The 22,500-nt window shown below is 38.3% G+C and overlaps 1 protein-coding gene across 6 annotated transcripts in view; it reads right to left on the bottom strand.

Annotated features, from left to right (window-relative positions):
* Positions 1-22,500, bottom strand: part of LOC124425100 (homeotic protein antennapedia-like) — a 145,377-nt gene that overhangs the window by 77,929 nt on the left and 44,948 nt on the right. For 2 of the 6 annotated variants that reach the window (XM_046964969.1, XM_046964963.1), the window contains exon 1: positions 11,215-12,019. The exons of 1 other annotated variant lie outside the window; for it this stretch is intronic. The gene's annotated coding sequence lies outside the window, so the exon portion shown is untranslated. Of the gene's footprint in view, positions 1-10,054; positions 10,130-11,214; positions 12,020-22,500 lie in introns of those variants that run through there. 3 more of the 6 variants (XM_046964966.1, XM_046964968.1, XM_046964970.1) reach the window with 3 other exon arrangements.

Here is a 22,500-nt window from a genome sequence, read left to right as displayed (position 1 = left end):
AAAAATTCTCATTCGCTATTTCATCATCATCCTTATATAATTACTTCGAAACGAAAGGATTGAAATCCACTCACCATAAACCGAAAGTATCCTCGACGCGTATAGGCCGTGGCATAACTTTTCATGAGGAAAATGTCAGAAAGTATCGACTAATCGCGCACTATAATAACTATGTACCTATATGTATATATATATATATATATGTGTGTGTGTATGTGTATGTATATATATATATATCACGATGCATGGAATTGAAAAAAAAAAGATAAGAAAGAGTAGTGAATCCTTTAGGATGAAATATCGATACCGAGTCGACATTCGTTTTTCACGAGTATTTTCTCAATATTAATGAGATATTAATTAAAAAAAAGGACGAACGAAGGATGAGGTATAATTTTAAGGTACGTCGCGAGTTATATACGGACATTTGAAAATAATTTTCTCTTAATCGAGGAGAGAGAAAAAAAAAATCGCGTTTACGGATATGATGACAAATATATTTTTTATTCGGATAAACAACGGATTTTCTTTAAAACCTCAACGGCGATCGGTCGCGAAGTAAGGTAACGGATCGAGACGCGCGGAAACACTGGCAGGATTATGAAGTGCGATGTTGATACGATGGCAGGCAGCGCCGGTGAAAGAGGAAGGAGGAAGGAAGGCAAGCTAGCAAGCGCGAGGGCGCGCGAGAGAGCTCGCCATGCCCATATGCCCATACGCCTGTACCCTGCTCTCTGTGTGCCTTCGAAGAGCGCGGGAGAGTGCGAGTTCTTCTCCTCCCTCGTCTACCCACCCTCTCTTTCTTTCTTTCTCTCTATCTCTCATATTCTCTCTCATATTCTCTCTCTCTCTGTCTCTCTCTCTGTCTCTCTTTCTCTCTCTCTCTCTCTCTCTCTATATATATATATATATATATATATATATATATATATACCACCTTCTCCTCCTCCTGTCTAACCATATACACGAGCTAGACTCGCCTCCGCTGCGAGCGCACCCACGCGATCGAAACGAGCCGCGAAGAGTACTCCGTCATCGATGAACCGACCTTTCTACTTTTTTTCTTTATTTTCTCTTTTTTTCTTTTTTTAATTTTTTAATCTTTTTCTCGTTTTTTTTTTTTCTTCTTCTTTTTTATTACTCCCTCCCTCTCTCCCTTTACGCTTATACGTTATTCTTACTTTTGTCTTCTTCCTTTTCTTTTTCTTTTTTTTTTTTCTTTCTTCTCCTTTTTTCTTTCTTTTCCTAGAGATTATATATCTACGAGATAATAGAGTTTGTAGATTTTCTCCCAGAGAAAATTTTACGGATTTTCTTCCCTTTCTCTTTTCTTTTCTTTTTTCTATTTTTCTTTTTCTTGTTTTGTTTTGCTTATTTCTTTGCTCTTTTTTACTTCTCAATCTTTCCGCAATGAAAAAAGATTATTAATGAAAATTCAATGACGCGATATTGAAAATCGAAATCGTAAAAATTTCCTACGTAAGTAATAGCTACGAAAAAGGTTGAGAATCACCGTCCGTAGAAGGTTCGAAAGGGAGGGGAATTTTCTGCGGGTGCTATTATAGTTTGTTGGCCGATTCTAGGTTCGTTTCGGGGGGTGATGTGGGATGGAGTAGGGTGGGCGAGGGGGGGGGGCGAACGTTCGAAAGCATCGCGAGCCATATATCCGTAATTACGTCAGTAGCGGGGAAAAGCTTTTAACGTGCCGCCCCGTGACCGTCGACGGGCGAATCAAAGTGAAGAGAGAACACGTATGTTTATCTCTCTTTCTCTTTCTACCTGTGTAAGTGTATAGTGTCCGTCGTTCGCGCGCGCGCACCATCCGAGAGGGAAGCCGAACTTAATACCTGGAACCTGGACGTAACATAATGTATTGCCGGGAGAGTTACAATGCCAACGTACACTCCATCGGGAGTGTATTACAACTACGGACTACGAGGAATTTCTAGTTGAAAAACTAGAACATACATATGCCATGTTACATACATGGAATATATCGAAAATAGTTGAAAACTATATACTATACGACGAGACTAGTGATCATATTTTTATCGATATCATAATACGTAGTTAGATATCTAAGTAAGTACTTATCTTATAAACGTCATTGATTATTATTCCCCGTTATCCACTTGTTACCTATAATCAAGATAGCGGAAGGTCATCGAAAAATTATTATCGTTATGATCGTCTTGACTCGATTGAACGAAAAAAAAAAAAAAAAAAGAAACGATTTTCTCCCGTTAATGCGTAAGAATTCATTTCAACGTTTCAATCTTGATCGTAAAACACTTGTTTGATTATAATGGAGAACCACCATTATCCATTATTCCTATTTGATTATTCGCGAATTTATCTTTATCCGTACGCTTGTCTCTTCCTATTTGATCTTCTACCGTTGCGAAGAAATGATAAATCGATAAATGATACCGCTTTTATATTGTATTACCATTTCGCGTGATCGTCTTACAACGTGAGTAAAGTATTTAACCGGAGAACACGGCGCCAACCCCGAAGGCATGCGAATACGATTAAATCGTCGTGGAAGTCAACGCTCACGCCTAACAAATCATCCGGCGTTGTCTTCAGAGGTGCAGCGCTATTTGTTGCAAATTAATTATTGCGCTGCGCTCCAAGTATTTCATCGCGACACCCTGGCGAACTTAAGTTATGCGCAAACGTAACGACGTTGTAAATCATACTAACAATGGTACCACCTTATATGTGGGTAGAAGATGTAACGCATCGATACATCGACGATGAATACTTTTGTACGATCTTTGCGCGTAAGCATTGAGAACGCGAGAAGAAGAAGAAGCTGATAACTCGACAACACTTCGATTTCGATATTTTTCATCTTATTATATTGTTAAGATAAAGATAAATAAATTCAAGGAGAATGATCGATTTGCTAATAATTCTTTTCACCTTTCTCTATATTTAGTTTCATTTATCATAATCGATAGATCTATCCGTTAATATATGTATAATGTATATACATATATGATATCTAACTCTAAGTGATATCTTAACTCTGATAAAATCAATTTCAATGTAAAAATATTTGCTGAATCGATAATTTAATGTATCAAATCGATTTTATGGATTTCCATCGACGTTTCTTCTCGACTACTACTACTACTATTACTACTATTACTACTACTACTATTACTACCACTAATCCTGCGTTCTCACTCACTTTTTGTTCCCCTCGCAACGATAGCCACATTCATGTGAAATCGTAGTTGGTAGTAGCAATTACGAATCGCGTGATTTGTGGCCGTAACTCGGCACGACGGCGGCGTCGTGACGCTCCCAACTTACCGGTGGCGAGGTTCTAGGTGGTCGGCACCAACTTACCTACCTTAGCCTTCGTCATGTTGCTTTTTCTACGGAATAATATTACTTCGACCTACGATCTAACCGCTACCTGGAATCGTGTGTATCGTTGATAGATCGAGGATCATCGTCATCATATGCGATTAATAATGATCTATCGGATCCTGACCTTGGTTGTTGCTAAAGCGACTTCAACTTCATAATCGTTTCGAGTTTCTCGAACGATCGAACTATTTTATATTTTCATACAAGTAATAAACGTTTATTAAACGAAAAAAAAAAACAAATTAAATGAATCGTAAATTGCAACCACATAAAGTTCTTATCTTTTATCACGTTGATCTCTTATATCGGATATATACGATATTAACTTGTATAAAGAAAAAAAAAAGAAAAAGAAAAGAAAGTAATTAGGAAAACAATTCATAAATATAATTAATATTTTATTATGAGAAAAAGGAATTAATAGAAGAATTACAAAAGTTGTTAATTAAAGAAAATATAAAATTATGAAGTTAAGATAGAGAAACGGTCAAGTGTTCAGGTGAAAGGGGACGAAGCACGAACGGGATTTAGAAAGTCACATACGTGCACGACTACCGTCATTGACATTACCTCTCAATTTATTCGGCGAACTTGCTCGCTAATTGAAAAGCGAAAGAATTAATGCGGCGAGGGCGAATGGTGGCGACTGGATCGCTCGCAATTTATAATGTCGCGTCGAGGAACAAGCGTTGTTTAAGTATACCTACCATATTACGATATGAGAGAGGACATATTGTCATGATAAAAACAAAGTCGACAGACGGCGCTAAAGCTTTCTATCATTCGATCGTTCTATAAATTTCAGGTGCATGAGGTTTCACGGATGTCACGAAAATACAATAAACGCGTTTCGAATGAACGATCAAAAGATACTACGTATTAACGTTTATACAATTCTCACCTGTCTTTGTTTAAATGTACATATATCTTCTCCAGAATGATATACAACATACATAATGTATACATATAATGCAATTCGATTAAAGATATAAATTTTATATATATATATATATATATATATATATATATATATATATATATTTCAATGAAAGATAAAAAGAAAAATAAAGAAAGAAAAAAGGGATAACATTCAATTAAGATTTTTGATCTTAGATTGGTATCTAATAAAAACTTTTATAAATTCCTAAATCAAAATGTAATACAACGTAATGGTAAATAATAACGAACGAATAACAATAGCATATATATGATTAGAAATTCAAGAAATGTTAATCTCTCGTAAATTGCCAATAAAGAAAGAAAAAGAAATGTCTAACATATAAGTTACGAACGAAACTGTATTACGTGAAATTACTCTCATAAAAATGATAAGACGATAATAATAAGAGAAAAAAGAAAAGGGGGGTAAAAGTCGAAGTGCGATTTGAAGAAACGATCGAGACTCGACGAGAAACGAACGAACGAACGGACGAACGCAAACCAACGAACTGGTGCCGAACGTGCAACAAATACGGACGATGATTATCGAAGTTGCTTTGAAGGGGGAGACAATAATTATAATGATTATATTGGACTCTTGGAAGGTAGGCGGTCACCGAAGAAATAAATAACAGGTTTCCTTGCTGCGTGCGCCGCTCAACATAGCAGCATAGGGCTGGTTCGATAGATGCGTATCTAAGTGTTCCGCGCGATAGAGACCGCCATCACGCCAGTGGCTCCCGCTTTCCGCAAATGTTTCTTATCAAAAGCGTCGGTGTGGCCACGCGTTGACTTTCTTTTCTCTCCTCTCATTTAACCAAAAATCAAGAATTCCATGATAAATAACTTATGATCTATAGAAGATTAGAATAGACAAATGTAAGCATTTGTAACCTTATTCTTTAAAATAACATTTTTAACGATAAACCCGTCGATAAAACATTATCGCATTCGCGATAATAATTTTACAAACGAGACACGAAATGACGTAAATGGAAATTATGTATTTATATGTAAACAAAATAATAGTAGTTGTAGCTAAGCATACATACATACATTGATTTGTAATGAGTTCGTTTTAAAAAACTTTTAATCCAATTTTTACATACCTTTTTTTTTATTTCTTTATTACTTGTTTCTTATTTTTTTATTTTTTTTTATTTTTTTTTATTTTAATAAAGTCCCTCAGATTTATATGTCTCGTTGAATATAATTATGACGAAATTAAACGTGTTAAATTTTGATATTTTTGAGCGTAAGAAAAATTTTTCAAAATATTTTCTTTATCATTTAGATTCATCGAGTATTCATTAAATTAAGGAAAGAAGGGATGATGATTCTCTCTCTCTCTCTCTCTCTCTCTCTCTCTCTCTCTCTCTCTCTCCCTTCGTATCTCTCTCCCTCTCTCGAAAAACGAAATGAAAATAGATTCGAGGAAAAAAATAATAAGAGGAAGAGGGTGAGTGGGTGCGTCGTCGTAGCGACGTGTAATTTCGCACGGATATTACACGCGAGCTGAATATTCAATTCTTTCTCTAACACGATCTCCATGCGATAAGTTTTTACCACTTCGCGACCGGACGAACGATAGCGCTGCGACAACGACCATTTTTAATATCGAATGTATATTCATCGCCATTACTGGAGAACGCCTTGCCACGCCCGAACTTCCGTTCGAATAAAGAAATTTTTGCAATGAGAGAGGAAACAACGAAGGTGGCCATGCAAAATTGACCATGTATTTTCCGTATCGTGTTCAAGAAGATACAAGGACAGGCTTAGAGGAAAGACTTTCCGATCGATCTTACGAATGGGAAGTAGATAGCCAGATTACGAGTCTCGCGGACGTCCTGTTCCAAAGGAAAAAGAAGTACAGGTGCCGGCAATGTGTCCCCTCTTTCCCCTCCCCCCACCGTTTAAAGATATTACGTAGTGTTCGTCGAGACACCTAATTATACGATCGTCGTTTGTTCTTGAAACGGAGGATGCCATGGATCGACTCGATAGCTCTTTCTCTCTTTCTCGGTTTGAGACGGTAAAAGAGGAGTTTGCTTATTCTCTCTCTCTCTCTCTCTCTCTCTTTCTTTTTCTCAAAGGAGGCTACTCTCTATCTCTCTCTTTCTCTTTCGTTCTCCTTTGCTGAAGGAGTCCCTCTCCGTGTGCACGCGGGTGAAGATTGTCGCGCGATTAGTGCGGGGCCCGATGTCACGCATAAGATGCATTGCTCTCGTGCCACGGTCAGCGTCTTTACGTGTCTGTATACGTACGTGTCTCTATGTTTGTATACATAGGTATACATTACATTCACCCTCTCGTAAAGAGAGATACACACAAACACACACACACACACACACATATACACGTACGTTTAACTCCATATCCCAGACTGCTTGCTTATAGGGGAACACGTTTATATATATATACGGTAACGGCGTAAGTGCATAATCGTCGATCGCATCTGCTTGCACTTTGCGTCAACCCGCGGCACCTTGCAGAAACGAGACGCATCTAAGTATACCAGGACCAATCTCTTCGATACATCCCTCCTCATTGATAACGTTACGAATACGTTCAAAGCGATCCTTCGAAATATCTTTTATTTCCGCATATTCTTCCTTATTTATATTCTATATGATTTTTTCAATGATTTAATTCGAACATATAAATAATAAATAAATATTCGTATGTCGTTAAATGATAAATGTTTTAACAATTAAGAGAGAAAAGAAAAACAAAAGAAAAAAAAAGAAAGAAAGAAAAAATGTTAAAAATTTTATTATCATTCTATCTTCCAAAGTTTCTGAACGATCGATTGTTGAAAAATTAATTTTTTTCTCTCTCTCCCTCCCCCACCCCCAAGACTCTTGCGATATTTCAACGAAGTAGAAACATTACACACCCAGTCCAAAAAGTTTTCGAGGAGAATTAAAGTTTTCCCTGTTCCCGAGAGCGAAATCGTCGATATTGCGTTTCAGTCTGCCCTCGTACAACCTGATACATCGATTCTACGACACGAACATGAGAATATATAGATTTTCTTCGAAGATACGCAGTGCAGTTCTCCGTAGGTGATTTTCTTCTATCGAGAATGCTGCAGGATGCATTTTCATGTATCGATTCTCAAATAGCTCCTGTCAGATATTATGACTTATAACTGAGAGATAAGATCTTATCTAACGATGGATCGAAATCATAATATTAATCGCAATAAGATCGCCTACCTGCCTATCTACAGGATTTATTTTCGCGTTATATTCTTTTTTCTGCAACATAAATATGTAATCATTTCTTTAATTCTCGATGAAATAAATCAAACGATATTTTTTTCTTTTTTTGTTTCTTTTCTTCTTTTCGATTTTTTAACAAACAAACCGTACAATTTAACAACGGAAAATGAATTGATGGATCGTTGTTATATTCGATCGTGAAAACATTTTAATATGATTCAAGGTTTCAATTGAGGATTCTGTAAATGTTACGCGCACCTGTGATCTAACTTTTACTTGGAACTATTCAATATGGTGGCAAAGCAGGTGCACCACGTAGATATCAGAAACCTTTTGAGTTGTACTCAAAGGCGGCTACCCATTTGCACGACGAAACCCGACGGCGTTTACAATTGCTAGTCCCGATAGAGCTGCCATCGTATTGCCATACAAACGTCCTCGAGATTACATGTACCGACCTTTTATTCGTTGAACGCGATCGTTCTACTATTCTCTACGATCGTTTTGCGAACAATGTATACGAAATGACCATACGAAATGCCACTTTGAGCTTCTATCGCTTTGAAGATTACCGCGATATTACTGTCATTTCCATTCAACCAATGCAATAAGAAACTCTTGGATTTTCCTTATCAAAAATATCATTTTCGTTAATTCAATTTAATTTCATAACTATGATTTCTCATTCGATCGAAAACATTACGTTTGAAAGATTTCGACGCTAGAACAAGAAGCCTCGATGTGTTACTTTCAAATATTAAACAAATAATATAAATTAATTTTTATTTTTCTCAATTTGTATAACGTCCAGAAATCTTTCCTTTGAAAATAATACGAATATATACAGACAAAATAGAAGAGAGAGAGAGAGAGAGAGAGAGAGAGAGAGAGAGAGGGAGAGATGTACCAAAAAAAAATTTTGTCTAACTCATGTGGAAGAAGTCGAGAGCGGTCCCAACGAATGATTCAGCGTGGCTCATTACTCAAGCAGCTTTTTACTTTAATCACATTAATGAAGCATTTAATCTCACAGCGCGTTTTACAAGCCGACGGTGTGTGGCCCCTCTTGGTTCCATCCTCGACAAGAATTCTTTTTCATTCCCACCCCATCGTTGCCTTTCTCTCGACTCTTCCTCGCCAACTCTCACCATCACCCTCCCACCCTACACTCATTCCTTTACGTTAGTAAAAGCAACACGACTTATTATATACTCTTACGTTTCCACGGAGAACCCTCCCGCAGTGCTACGCTAATAACTGTGCCTCGTTTAGGGTTGTTTACACCTGTAGGATCGTACCTATGTGTTTTACCGGGTTAAGGCGTGCGCCATTACCGTAATATATTGTATTACAGGTGGCCGCATTTAAGATCCACTTATCGCGTTGAGAATATCAGTGAGGTAGGGAGTATCTAAAAGTGGGGATAATCGAATTCGGAATAAACCGGATTTTATATCGACAGCTGCTCGTCCCGTTCTTTCCATCGTACCCAACAAACTTCGATCGTTCGTTCGTACGTTCCTACGTTAATTCGATCGTACACGTTCGTTCGTTCGTTCGTTCGTTCGTTCGTTCGTTCTTTTCGTTGTGTATAAAACCCGAATTAAAGGGAAGAGAAATTATCTGAAAAAAGTTAAGCCTTTGATCATACCGCCGGAAGAAGCTCGACGAATAATTTGTTATTTCTTATATATTATCTATTTTTTAATCGTATGTGCATATATTAATTGTAACTTTTTTCTCGAGGAACTCATTGTAAATGAGGACAACCTATATTTTATTTACGTAACGAATACGTAATCTACATTATCGTTCAAAAGAATAATTAGCCTTTAACAATTATCGTAATCGATCCAAGTCGAGTAACTTCCCATTGGACGTTTATACTAAAACAAAAAAAAAAAAAAGAAAAAAAATGAGAGAAAGAAAAAAGAAAAATAATAATAATAATAATAATAATAATAATAATAATAATAATAATAATAATAATAAAAAGAAAAAACACGTCGGCTCAAATTAGACTCAAAAGTATCGTTACGCGTCCACGACGCTATTTATCAACCGCAATAATTTCGACGCGTAAAAATGTATTATCTCCTCTCGTGTATTGTTGCGTTATTTTTTTTTTCTGTTGTTTTATGTGTCTTCGTTGGTTTTTTTTTTCTTTTTTCTTTTTCTTTTTCCTTCTCTCTCTCTCTCTCTCTCTCTCTCTCTGTCTCTCTCTCTCTTTGTTTTTTTTTTCTTTCTTTTTTTTTTGTAACGACAGGAAGCATAAAAATATGTTTCTTTTTTCTGCGAGCAATAAAAACTTCCTGCGATGTTTAAATTTGGACAAACATATATATATATATATATATATATATATATATATATATATATATTTACTAAATAGATACAATACACGCACATGTAAACGCACGCACGTTTGGAAGGTTACCGTCCTGCCTTCATTGTTTCTTTCAACGAGGCACGAAGCGTCGGTTTAACATCGTTGTAATACGTACAGTGGGTTGCTTACATTATGCCGGGAAAGGAACGTGTATGCTCGAATCGGCCTGGAGCGGTACGACGTCACTTACCTGAAACAATAAATTACATACCGTTACAGCACATACGTATTATACCTACACATACATACACACACACATACAAACACACACATGTATATATATATATATATATCCATCTGATTTACGATCCTTCAGGCTATGCGTATGCGTACACGCGTTTACATGTGTACGCGCGCGCGTAACCACCTACGCCAAAAAAGTCCCAAAGTAATTCCCCCGTTTTTCTTCGCTTTTTATACTTTTTTAACTTTGACAGAAGTAAATACAATGACTACCGAAAACACGTTCGCTCGAGAACGTTGCTCTTTTATGTATGAGCCTTCTTTCTTTTAACTCCGTACGTATATACTATATATCTACGAGTAGTAAGATTTGTTCGATCCTCAATGACAACGAGAAAAAGTTAACTTACGTCGGGACGTTTATTTTCATTTTTACGATCGTGTTTCTGTACGATCCTCGAATGAATGAAAATTATCTCTTGGTTGGAGAGAAAAAAAGAAATAAGAAAAAACCAAAAAAAAAAAATATAAAAGAAAGAAAGAAAGAAAAAGAACAAGGAAAAAATAACAAAAAAAAAAAAGAAAAAAGAAAAAAGAAAGAAAAAAAGACGACATAAGGAGAACATTAAAATGTTTTTATACGTATATCCTTGACATTTGACAATAAATAATATAATCATGCAATTAAATTAATCCATCGTTTATTATTATTATTATTATTATTATTTTTTTTCTTTCTCTCTTTTTATTCCTCATCACTTCGCTGATTCTAGGAAAAAAATATCGTCCGTCGAAGAAATGAATTTGATGAATAAAAGCACAATACAAATCACAATCGTTCATTCACAATTCGTTCGAGGATTAACACGGAAATTGACGGAAGAATATTAATTTATAATCCGAATAAAGTGTACTGCTCCAGAAACGTCGTCCACACAAATCACTACTATTTTCAATCAAAAAAAAAAAAAAAAAAAAAAAAAAAAAAAAAAAAAAAAAAAATAGATAAATAAATAAAAAAAGAGAGAAAAAAGAGAGAGGAAGAGAGAAAGGGAAAGCGAAAAAAATCGACGAGTCGTAAAATCGTATTACCGGACGAAGATCGAACGAGGTCACGTTTTGGACGTTCGAACATCCTCGGTAGCCACGACACGGTGCAGCATCTTCACATTGCGATTGGTCGACGCGGTAGCACTCGCGCACTTATTGGGCACACGCGACACGTGGTGTCGATCCGCGCGCGCGTCCGTGCGCTCGCAGCGCGAGACTAATCCCGTTTCACTACGAGTGAAGTATCTAATACATACTACCTACTCTCCTTTTATACTCCATAAACAAGAAGAAAATGAAAACAAAAACGAAAATAAAAGACATCGGTATCGTAAATAAAACGAAAAGATAAGAATGAAATAAAACAAATATACGTGATAATCTTCTTGTACGTCGAACGAATGAACTCGCAAAATATCTGTTAAATAAGTAACTACGTACGTACGATGAAATGAAAAGACGACATAAACCTTCGTTGCTGCGAGCCGGCGCATAAATATAATGGAGAAGGTAAGGGAAGACTCGATGATGGTCGCTCGGCATCGCCCGCCGAACCGTCACGGACTCGACGCTTCGTTTTGCCGAGGTAGGGGTAAACATCGTGGGGGTGGGGTGATATGGGTGGACGTGTCAGGGGCACGATGGCGACTCCTCTCTCTCTCTCTCTCTCTCTTTCTCTCTCTCTCGCTCGCTCGCTCTTTCTTTCTCTTTCCTTTGACTACGTGCAACACGACGACGCACAGAGAGCGCGCCGTGAAACACGGGGAAACGCTACGAATGATCGATGAGATTCTGCGCCGTTGCGGACACACCGCAGCTCTACCACCTCCCTCCATACCCACAAGTCGAGGACTAGAGTGCGCGAGCGACTCGACTCGCACACAACTGTCGAACGACAACAATCCCCTCTGCCCCGTATGCTCCTTGATCGTCGACGAGCGACTGAGAGACGGAGAACCTCACGCCTCCTGCTGGGGAGAACGCACGTGGCGCGAACAGGAGACGTTTCGTTCGTTCTCTCACAGATGGCGCGTCGAAAGATCTTCTCTAAGCAGCGCCATCGGGCGGAGCTTACGAGAAACTCGTCGATAAAAATGTGAAAGAATGAATACTTGTAGGTAAAGAGGATTAAAAAAATTAGCGGGAAATTTAATTTCTTCGTAATTTTTTGGAAATAGTAATTAAGTTAAATCAAAATTTATGGACTGTTTTGTTTGATAGAATTGTTAATTTTTATTTTAACAAAAAGGGAATTTATCGCATCATACAGAAACGTCATTGGATATTTGTGGAATAATATTTTTTTATCGTAGAAAGATTAGAAGAAGTACTAAATTTACTAAAAATGAGCCGTCGTCGGTTATTAGTGAAATAATGTATCATAATGTATGAAAATTGTCTAAATGCTTAGTCATGTAATTCATTATTCATCAGTTATCATCGTGTTAACCGGTCAATAGATATCGGCGAAGTTTTTAAAAGTACATTTTTTAAACGTTTGTTGTAATCATTTTTATTATCGAGTGTAAAGCAATAAATTGTTAAAGGTCACGTGTGCAACATTATAAAAATGGATAAGTTCTATTTGTCAAAGTGATAAAAAATATTCGCGTTTTACCGTATGATAAGAGCTTTTTCACGAATGACCAGATAAGAACGAACGCGCGTGTGCAGCAAACAACAACGAAATTATGATGAGGCCCACCTTCTACGATGATTCATTATTAATATTGATGCGTCAATAAGATTGTTTTTATCAAAGTATGTTTATCGCACGCTAATACGCATCCCAATGTTCGAGCTTAATCGTCGCATTGTCAGGCCGATCACGGATTAGCGAGCGTGAAGCCACGTACGCAACGTCCCCGCCCCGTGTACGGGCACGCAGCAGATAGTTCAAACACTTTGTAAAACCTCAAGGCAAAATTTAGTTAGGCGACACCTCGCTCGCGCACGCGCCTATAAAGCGAGAACGCGTTAAGCATTCGTGAAATGCAAGTCGACGACGGACCACCCATGTCTTGCTGCCTCGTCGCATGCCCACCGTTGACGTTGTCTTACTTTGCGATCACGCGACGCGATAAAAATTCCTGAGCGAAGGGAAAACGCGTGCATCGGCGCATAGAAAATGCACGACGTTCCTACGACGTTCATAATTTACAATGAAAACTTTTTTTACAATTCGACTAGATGTCTTCCAAGCGTTAACTTCTCGATCTGCTATAGTTACTGTTAACCCATAAGGATATCGTAAGTACTTAAATGAAAAATTATTACCTGTCAACGAGAAGATGATTTATAATAATTTCATTATCGCGATATATTCCATTTCGACTATCATCGAGCGTTATTATCGCGTCGTCTGTTTACCGAATAATCGGATCAATTTAATTTTCGATTCGTAGTTCATTGACCGTAGACATATTTCTACATACGTGTTTACATATGATAATGATTTTAAAAAAAAGAAAAAAAGAAAGAAAAAAAAAGAAAGAGCACAAAAAGGTACGCTCGAAAATATCTACACAGTAAGGAGGATGCTTCCTCGAAGATTCCAACGAATAAGATCGTTATATAATTAGTCTCGGTCGACCACTCGGTAAGTATCGCGTTTCCGTAGGCATCGTGCTTTATAGGTGGAAAGTAGCGCAAAGCACGGCAAAGCAATTGATCAATATAGCGCCAACAACCCCTTATAGCTGGCCGTCTATCTCTCTCTCTCTCTCTCTCTATCTCTCTCTCTCTTTCTCTCGTATTCCTTCCTTTTTTTCTTGCTCACCCTTCCTCCTCAAACACGCCCGTTTCTCGAGCAAGTCCCAGTGGCGCGGAGAGAACGCACCCCCATAACAAGTTTCTTACTCATCTTTTTCGTTCAATAACTCTCCATCCAAGATGGCCACCGCGGTCGTCCCTCATTGGCTGGGGGAAGGGGTGGTCGCAGAGCTCTGTACGGAGTTTGGGTGACCCGAGAGAGAGAAAGAGTGAGAGAGATAGTAAGGGAGGGAAAAGAGAGCGTACAAGAGAGAGAGAGAGAGAGAGAGAGAGAGAGAGAGAGGAGGAGGGGAGCTTGGAAGCACTGACGCCATCTATCTTGCGTTGCCTTGGCTCGGCGTAACATAAGGTAAGATAAATTGCGGGATCTCCCGGGTTCTTGAACCTTTCTGGCAAATTGCATAAGAATATCCACCCTCTCCGTCCTTCTCTCCTTTTCCCCCGACCACCTTGCCTACGTTCCAGCTCCCTCCAACCCCCCCGGTCTCGTGGCTCCAATGGAATTGGAATTAAGTCGAATAAATCACCTCCGTGACTCTCTGCGCGGTACGCGAAGCCTCCGCCGTTCGCCTTCGTGCTTCGAAGACCAGAAATTTCTTTCCTCGCGATAGAAACGAAACGTTTCTTCCTACGAGCGATCGCTTGATTAAACGATTGGGAACGCGTAGGACTTCGATTCCATAATCGATTCGAAAATTGTCCAAGTAAATAACGTCACGTCGATCGTATCAGGTAAAAAGGGAAATTTCGAAGTGTTCAAAGTGTTTAATTAATCAGAGGCAAAACGTAAATTTCAATTGTTAACATTATCTCCTCGTAAATCGAGAAATATTCCCAATTGTCATTCTATATAACTACAAAATTTTCTTTTGCTTTTTCCTTTTTTCTTCTCTTTTTTTGTTTTTCTACTGGAGTTACGTAAAAAAGAAAAAGAAAAAAAAAAGAAAACGAAAAAAAGAAAAAAGAAGAAAAAAAAATAACCAAGCGCTTACTTTTTCGAAACGCTTTAAAAGTATCCCTTGTGCACGTGAATGGCGTTGAGCAAATAAATGGACGATAAACCGATCGTAGCGTCAACTACTGGTCACTTCGAAAGTCATAAAGCAGTGTCGGCATCTAGCGGTACCCACGAGAACAATGAAACAAGAAGCAGAAGACAAAGTGCCGTGTGTGCGCGGGCGCATCATGGACCATTGATCGGGAAGGAGGAGAAATGATATAGGTATCTATGACGGCACGAAATTGTCCGAGAATAAAATGAGTTCGACGAGCTCTACTCGTTCGGCTTCGACGTTCTACGGTTATAATCGAGGAAAGCAAGGAAACGCGTGCGAATTAATTGGAAAGATAGATGCATTAGATAGCGGCATTATTAATGCATCAATTTGTAAAGAGGATAATAAACGCGATATGATAATTAAACGTTAATTATTCCATACGAAACATTAACGTATCCTTTTTCGATCTATCCTATCCGATCTCGTAATGTCCATTGTTCAACGTGAGAATTCTTCGAGTGTCGTGAATACGCATGTCCGGCTAAAATGTGAATTATAACTAGTTAAATAATCATTTTAACTCCCTCGTAATATTAACTCGTCGATCGAATCTGAACGATATCTATTTATATTATTCGAACGCATTAATATTAAGACGAAACTATATATATATATATATATATATATATATATATATATATATATATATATATATATAGGAGTCTTATTAATTTTTTATTTATTTATTTATTTATTTATTTTACTTTATTTTATCTTCTTTTTTTCTTTTTATTTTTAATTTTCCCTCAACGAAAGTACGACGATAAATAATACGTAATACGTAACGTACATTTCTTTACATAAATATTATTACGTAGATATTATTATATAAAAAAAAAAAAGAGAAAAAAAAGAAGAATCAATCATGTGTATCGAGAATAATTAACGGGGGAAAAAATAAATGTGGTATGATTATTGTCTTCGTCCGTCATTATAGCAATGGATGTAAGAAAGAGAGAGAGAGAGAGAGAGAGAGAGAGAGAGAGAGATAAAGAAAGAGAGGGAGAGTGTATTACAGACCAGTATAAAGATCGTTCGATCGCATATAGCTTATGTATGTATGTATGTTAATGTCGAAGCGGAACGTCGCTCGGCACGCGCACGAAACGAGCAGAACGTTATCAAAGCCGGTTGGCTGCCTTTCCGTATTGCTTTCCGTATATTGCGGCAGGTCAGTAAATCCGAAGCAGAGCTTTACGATTTGTTTACTTCGCAGTGGGCTATGGAGCCGGTTGTATAGGTATAGGTATGCGAGTGGGCCATGTGATCACGGCCATAAACGCGTCTGTTATGCGCTCGTAAACCGTGAGAGCCCCACTCGACGGCCGTCGCTTCGGCACTCGCTTCGGTACTCCTCCTCCTCCTCCATCTCTTCTACCTCCTCCTCCTCCTCCTCCTCCTCCTCCTCCTCCTCCTATACCTTTTCCTTCACCACACTCTTGCCACCAGACTCCAACGCCACCGTCGTCACCGCCACCACCATCACCACCACCACCACCACCACCACCACCACCACCACCACCATCACATCTTCGAATCGAGTCTCGTAAAACTCTTGTTTTACGATCACTGCCTATCGCTGACGATACCATGCCACTGTAGCAGCTCTTACTATGCCATACGCGTCGTCATTCTACACTTTAACTTCCTCCTCAACCCTCTCATCCTCCCTTTCTTCTCATTCTCTTCCTTCCTCTCTCTCTTCCTTCCTTCCTTCCTTCCTTCCTTCCGCCAAGATTATACTCAACGACCTTCGACCGATTAACCTTACGATATTGCTGTCCTGCTTATCGTTTTATTCCATCGAACGAATTCTTTTCCGAAGTTAATGAAGATAATGGCGATTTAATGTGTTACTTTACTTTTTTCTTTTTTTTTTCTTTTTTTTTTTTCTTTTCTCTCTTACATTTAAGTTAACGAATAAGAGGAGGAAGATGATCGTTCTTCGAGATAATAGATAATTACTTTTAGCACCTGTTGAGCGTAATGTTAAAATGGCAAGTAAGTAAGTAATACATGGACGTTTATGGAACATTTAAAGGATTGTTCCGTATCGTTCTATGTTTTTCTCAAATTAGTTTTATACGTTCGATTATTTCTATACACATTAATAAACGTATCAAATTTATAATCAATGCAATATATTATTTAATCAAAACGAATAAAGGTTATGTCAAAATGTATACATTAACAAAAAAAAGGAAAAAAAACTCTCTATACTAGATTTCAATATCAATGTTAAACATTTATCTAAAGAATGAGAATTATGTCACGATAATAATATTTTTCTTATGCAAATAAACGACAATACCGCCTATACGGAATAGAATTATATTCTATTATATCTCATAAGCGTCGCGCTTCTTCACCCAGGAAAAATTGATAGGGACGATCGAAGCGCCACTAGTGGTGGCATTCCGATTCGTTCACTCTCTATCGTGACTACTATGACGTTGCAGCTACGTCACAAGGCAACGAGTCGTTAGTTCTTCTGACGTCACGCACTCAACACATAGAACGAGGAGAGAGAGAAAGACGGTTTGATGATGACGCAACGATGCCTAGAAAAGAGCAAGAGAGAGATAGATAAATAGAGAGAGAAAGAGAGAGAGAGAGAGGTAGAGGTAGAGAGAGAGAGAGAGAGAGAGAGAGAGAGAGAGATAAAGAAAGGTAGAGATAGAAAGAGGTAAAGTGCGAGAGAGAAAGAGAAACCGGTGCCAGCCATGCTGGCGTGGGTAGGGGAAGGAAGAAAAGGGAGCCATTATAGAAGGGGCGCGACTAGGCTGAATCCTCCCCACCGACCGGCCCACCGACGGAACAGCTGTCAGCTGCGTGGAGTGCGGACCCTGTCTCACCCTGCCTTTCTCTCTCTCTCTCTCTCTCTCTCTCTCTCTCTGTCCTTCCCTTCCCTTGTCTCTCTTACTCCTTCACAGTATACGTGTACACGTATGCCAGAGTTCCTGCGTGTGTATATATACAATATATATACGCGAGTGCGTAACGAGCGTTCGCGCTACCGTGTCGTCCACGTGTACGCCTCTATAACTATACTTTACATGTGTGCAGTGTTCCTCTCTCTCTCTCTCTCTCTCTCTCTTTCTCTTTCTCTCTCTCTCTCTCTCTCTCTTTAGCTTCATATGTGTGTATGCGTATGTGCGCGTGCGTCTGCCCCATGTCCCAAGCTAAACCCATTTCGAGAGTCAGGCCAGCCAGCCAGGCAGGCAGGCAGGCAGCCACCCACCCCCAATGTTAAAATATTCTGGTGGGCGAGCGAGCACAGGACGGGAATAGCCCGGGAGAGTTATGGCCGCCTCTGAGACTCAAATAACTCTTTAATCCACGAGCGCGTGTACGCTCCTCGCCGCTTCTTTCTACCGTTCGTTCGCGTATCTCTTCTTATTCTTCTTATTCCTCTTAGTTTTCTTCTTATTCTTCTTCTTCTTCTTCTTCTTCTTCTTCTTCCGTTACTTTAACCACTTTTCGCTACCCTGATCGCTACTTCTTCTCTATGCTATGTCATCTCTCATCCTGCTGTGACTTGTCCTTGATTCACATCTCAAGTCGAACTTCGGAGTACGTAAATATCGATGAAACTCGAAAAACTGACTTCTCGGCTTTCGTCGTAGGAGTTTAATGGCGACTTCGTAGCCATTTTATATATCTATCTTCTATACGAATAGTTCTCTTTTATTGAGCCGCTAGAATTATGATTTATTCGATCTCTTATAAGTTCGAATAATTTCTTTTAAGAAATAAAATCGTGCTATTTATGAATGGAATAATTGTACATTTTAATCGAACGTCTGTAATAACGTTTAGAATTAATAATAGAAATATTATTCATGAAATATCACTTGTAAATTAAAATGACTCACAATTCATGCATGATTTACATTGTCTAGAAATTTTCATTTGATATTCTCTCTTTCTCTCTCTCTCTCTCTCTCTTTCTATGTATATATATACATACACTTGAGATCCATTCATGCAATATGAATCCGTTTGAACGTAATTGAAGTTCATTCCCTTTAAGCGGTAATATGACGAACGTTCAAGAATTACCGATGATCATTTTGTTATCGTCGTCGATCTTGTTAGTTGTTATCGATGCAGACACGAGTTCTCGTTTGTTTCTTATCCGTTCGAATTGGCTTGCATACTTAGGCCTCGCACGTTAGCGTGTACGAACGTCATCGGCAAACCCGATAGGCGAACACGCCATTCCTTTTTCTATATCTCACCCTTCGCCACGCGTAATCTTTCTTGCTCTTCCGTGACCGCGAACATTCCGATTCTTTGACGAAGTAGGTCGCTCCTAAAATATTAGCCCAACTTAGATAAGTAGTCGTAACGATATCGTCTTACGCTGCCACATGAAAGGACTTTATCGACAAATGGAAAGAGATTTCTAAGGAGAAAAAAAAAAGAAAAAAAAAAGAAAACAAGAAGAAGAAGAAGAAAAGAAAAGAAAAAAAATAATAATAAAAAAATAAGTCGCTTGAATACGTCCTCGTTTCAATGATTTCTAGAAACCGATGGTTTCACAACGATCTCGACGCTGCATAATAAATTAGCCTCTTTTAAAAAACATACTCCGTTCCGTAAGATAAATTTCTGTTACATATATTTTTTTTCTCTCTCCCTTAACTCCCCGCCCTTTTTAAAACGTTGACACGAAGACCGAAAAACTTACACGAACATTTACTTATATTAAACACGTTTCGTGCTTCGAGCGAGACATACGATGTTATCGCATCGAGTTCCACGGTCCGACGGCATCTCAACGAGCATTACTCATGTAATGTAGTTTAATGCCTCTGAACGTACGCTTTTTAATACTTAGATATTTATTCTCTATAAATTCTATTTCTTCATTTTATAATTACATTCTACAACTAAATTTCTTTATATCGTAACGATAAGCACTGACACTAACTTTTTATCGTCGACAAAATTGAACAATTTAAAGTTCAACCTCGTTTTATCAATTACAAGAGAACTATGATAATATCAGGGGTTGCGAAAAAGAAAAAACAAAAAAAGAGAATTGTTTCTTTATCGATCGAACAAGTGATACGTTAGTATGAGTACACGAAATGACGTGAACTTGTAGAAACACAAAAGTAAGGATTTTCTTCGTTAGTAAAAGGAAGTAGAATATCAAGGGAAAGAAGTTATACGAAGGAACGTTCCCTTTCCGTCGTCCTCGTCGCGCGAATGCAAAGCGAAAGCGCGCAATGCCCATAAATCTTGATAAAGCGTTGATCTCGCGCGCGTCGACTTCGGTTAGCTCGTAAAGAAGCGCCCGACAAGACGCAGATTATGTCGTACAACCGTGGTAAACGTAGTGGGGTGAGTTGGTAAAGAGGATGAGGATGAGGAGATGTATGGATAGGGATAGGGATAAGGGGTAGGGATGAGAGGAGGGAAAAGGGGTAAGGGAAAGGATTAAAAATTCTCGTTCGAAAGACGAAACGCATCTTTATATCGATGTAAGCTTCGGTAGGGTAATTAAATGCAATTCCAAGAGTCCTTGGCTCGTGCATCGTTATTTCCTTTTTCCTTTGGCTTCTTCGTTTCGTTCACATGGAAATTATTGCAAACTGGCCGCACGCGAATTAAATATCCGAGCTCGCGGAGTTCGCGTGTAAGAATACACGCGTTCCACACCAAGGCGGTAGAAAGATGTATCGCCTTCGGCAATTTGTTATCCGTGAGGAAATCCATTATTAAGCGGAACACGAACTCTCGCGACTAATTGTAAGCGGCGCGTTAAGCCCCATACGTCTGTGGACTTATGCGGAAAGTTATCCATCGCCGAATAAGAGAGAAACGTTCAATGGCTTCGACGATCCGACGACGTTTCGCCAAGTTTTTGTCTGGTAATTAGTCCCGCCTTAGTATCTAAGTGGAAGTGAAGTTGAAAAAGTAGCTAGTTCGAATGAAAGAATGGAAGTTTCGCGCCAGTAACGTGGCCACCAGTTGAAGAAGGCGTGGTCTAATTATAAGCCGAACAAATTCCGCGACTTTGTATTGTCATTTTTGAAGGGAAGAAGGGGAAGGATTGAACGGAATCGAATGATTTTGCAAAAAACGAAAGAAAAACGCTCTTTTCTTTTTCACCTCAAGTAACTTTTACCTTGACAGAGAGAAAGAGAGAGAGAGAGAGAGAGAGAGAGAGAAGACAAAAAACAAACAATGTCAAAAGATCTAGTAAAACCGGTACTCACAGTATGGATCTTTCAGTATTCTTGTGATCCTGAGTTTTTTCTTCAGACATACTTTTTCTTTTTTTTTTTTTAATCTTTCTCTCTCATTCTTACTTCATGAAAATGGTCAAGCGTGCTTTAAACTTTGGAAGGTTACTCGAATGTACCGTTACGCGCCAAAAAAGAATTCGAGCTTTATTGCCCTGAAGGTAGCAGGTAAGGATAAGTGAACGAGGAAGAGAGAAAGGGAGGAATGGTTAGAAGCGAGTAGTAAAAAAAAAAAAGAAAAAAAAGGAGGAAAAAAAAAGGTTCCCCCTGCTGTCGGTGCAAGGACGAACGCGTTTAAGGGATTGGCGAGGGAAGATAAGCGTCTAAAAAGGTCCAGCATCGATTCGCCCTAGTACTTCCAAGGTCAAGCACAGAATCATCACGAGAGAGGAAGATCACAGCTTGTCAGTGGTAAAACCATAAATCCACGCCTGACCGTTTTCGGACTCGTATACTGACATAGAAAGACGTAAAAAAAGAAGAGGGGAGAGAGAAAGAGAAAGAGAGAGAGAGAGAGAAAAAAAGTAAAAAGTATCGTCTACCTTGTTAAAATAGGATTCCATAAAAGTGTTTGATATTCGTCGCTTCGTAGCCTATACTAAAGCGAGAAATAAAAATGGTATATACAAGGTAAGGCCTTGACTACATCGATGCCTTTAGAAAAGTTGATTTTCAAATTGGTTTGAAATATTTTATTAGATTTTGAAATTTCTTTATTTCTTTACTTATAAATGTTTCATGAGTCGGTATCCTATCGTAACATTAATGTAAGCTCTAAATTTAGAATCTCAGAGAATTGACCATTTCGAAAACGTTAATAGTATAATATCGAGATTATATACGGGATATTTCTCGAACGAAAGAAAGAAAAAAAGAAAAAAGAAAACAGAAAAAAGAAAGAAAAAAATATTTGAAATAAAAGAGACAGAAAAAAAAATGAAATTTCTGTCTAGCTATATCGCGACACCGATAAAAGCGGCAAGAGGGTATGGTCGTGGAGGATATATCCTTGTTCGGGGTCGGTCCTTCGCGTATAGTCATAATCGGAGAAAGAGTCAGTCACCGGGCAGTGCCATAAATCTACGCCCGTAGTTTTTCGGTCGCGCGTGAGAGAGGATAATAAAAGAACGGGAGAAAGGAAGAAAATAAAAAAAAAAAAAAAAAAAAAAAAAGAAAAAAAAAGAAAAGAAAAGAAAAGAAAAGAAGAGAAACAAGAAAAGAAAAAAGAAAAGAGATAAAAA

Source organism: Vespa crabro, chromosome 6 (assembly GCF_910589235.1).
Source record: "Vespa crabro chromosome 6, iyVesCrab1.2, whole genome shotgun sequence".
Taxonomy (NCBI): Eukaryota; Metazoa; Arthropoda; class Insecta; order Hymenoptera; family Vespidae; genus Vespa; species Vespa crabro.
This window is presented reverse-complemented; position numbering and strand designations above follow the sequence as displayed.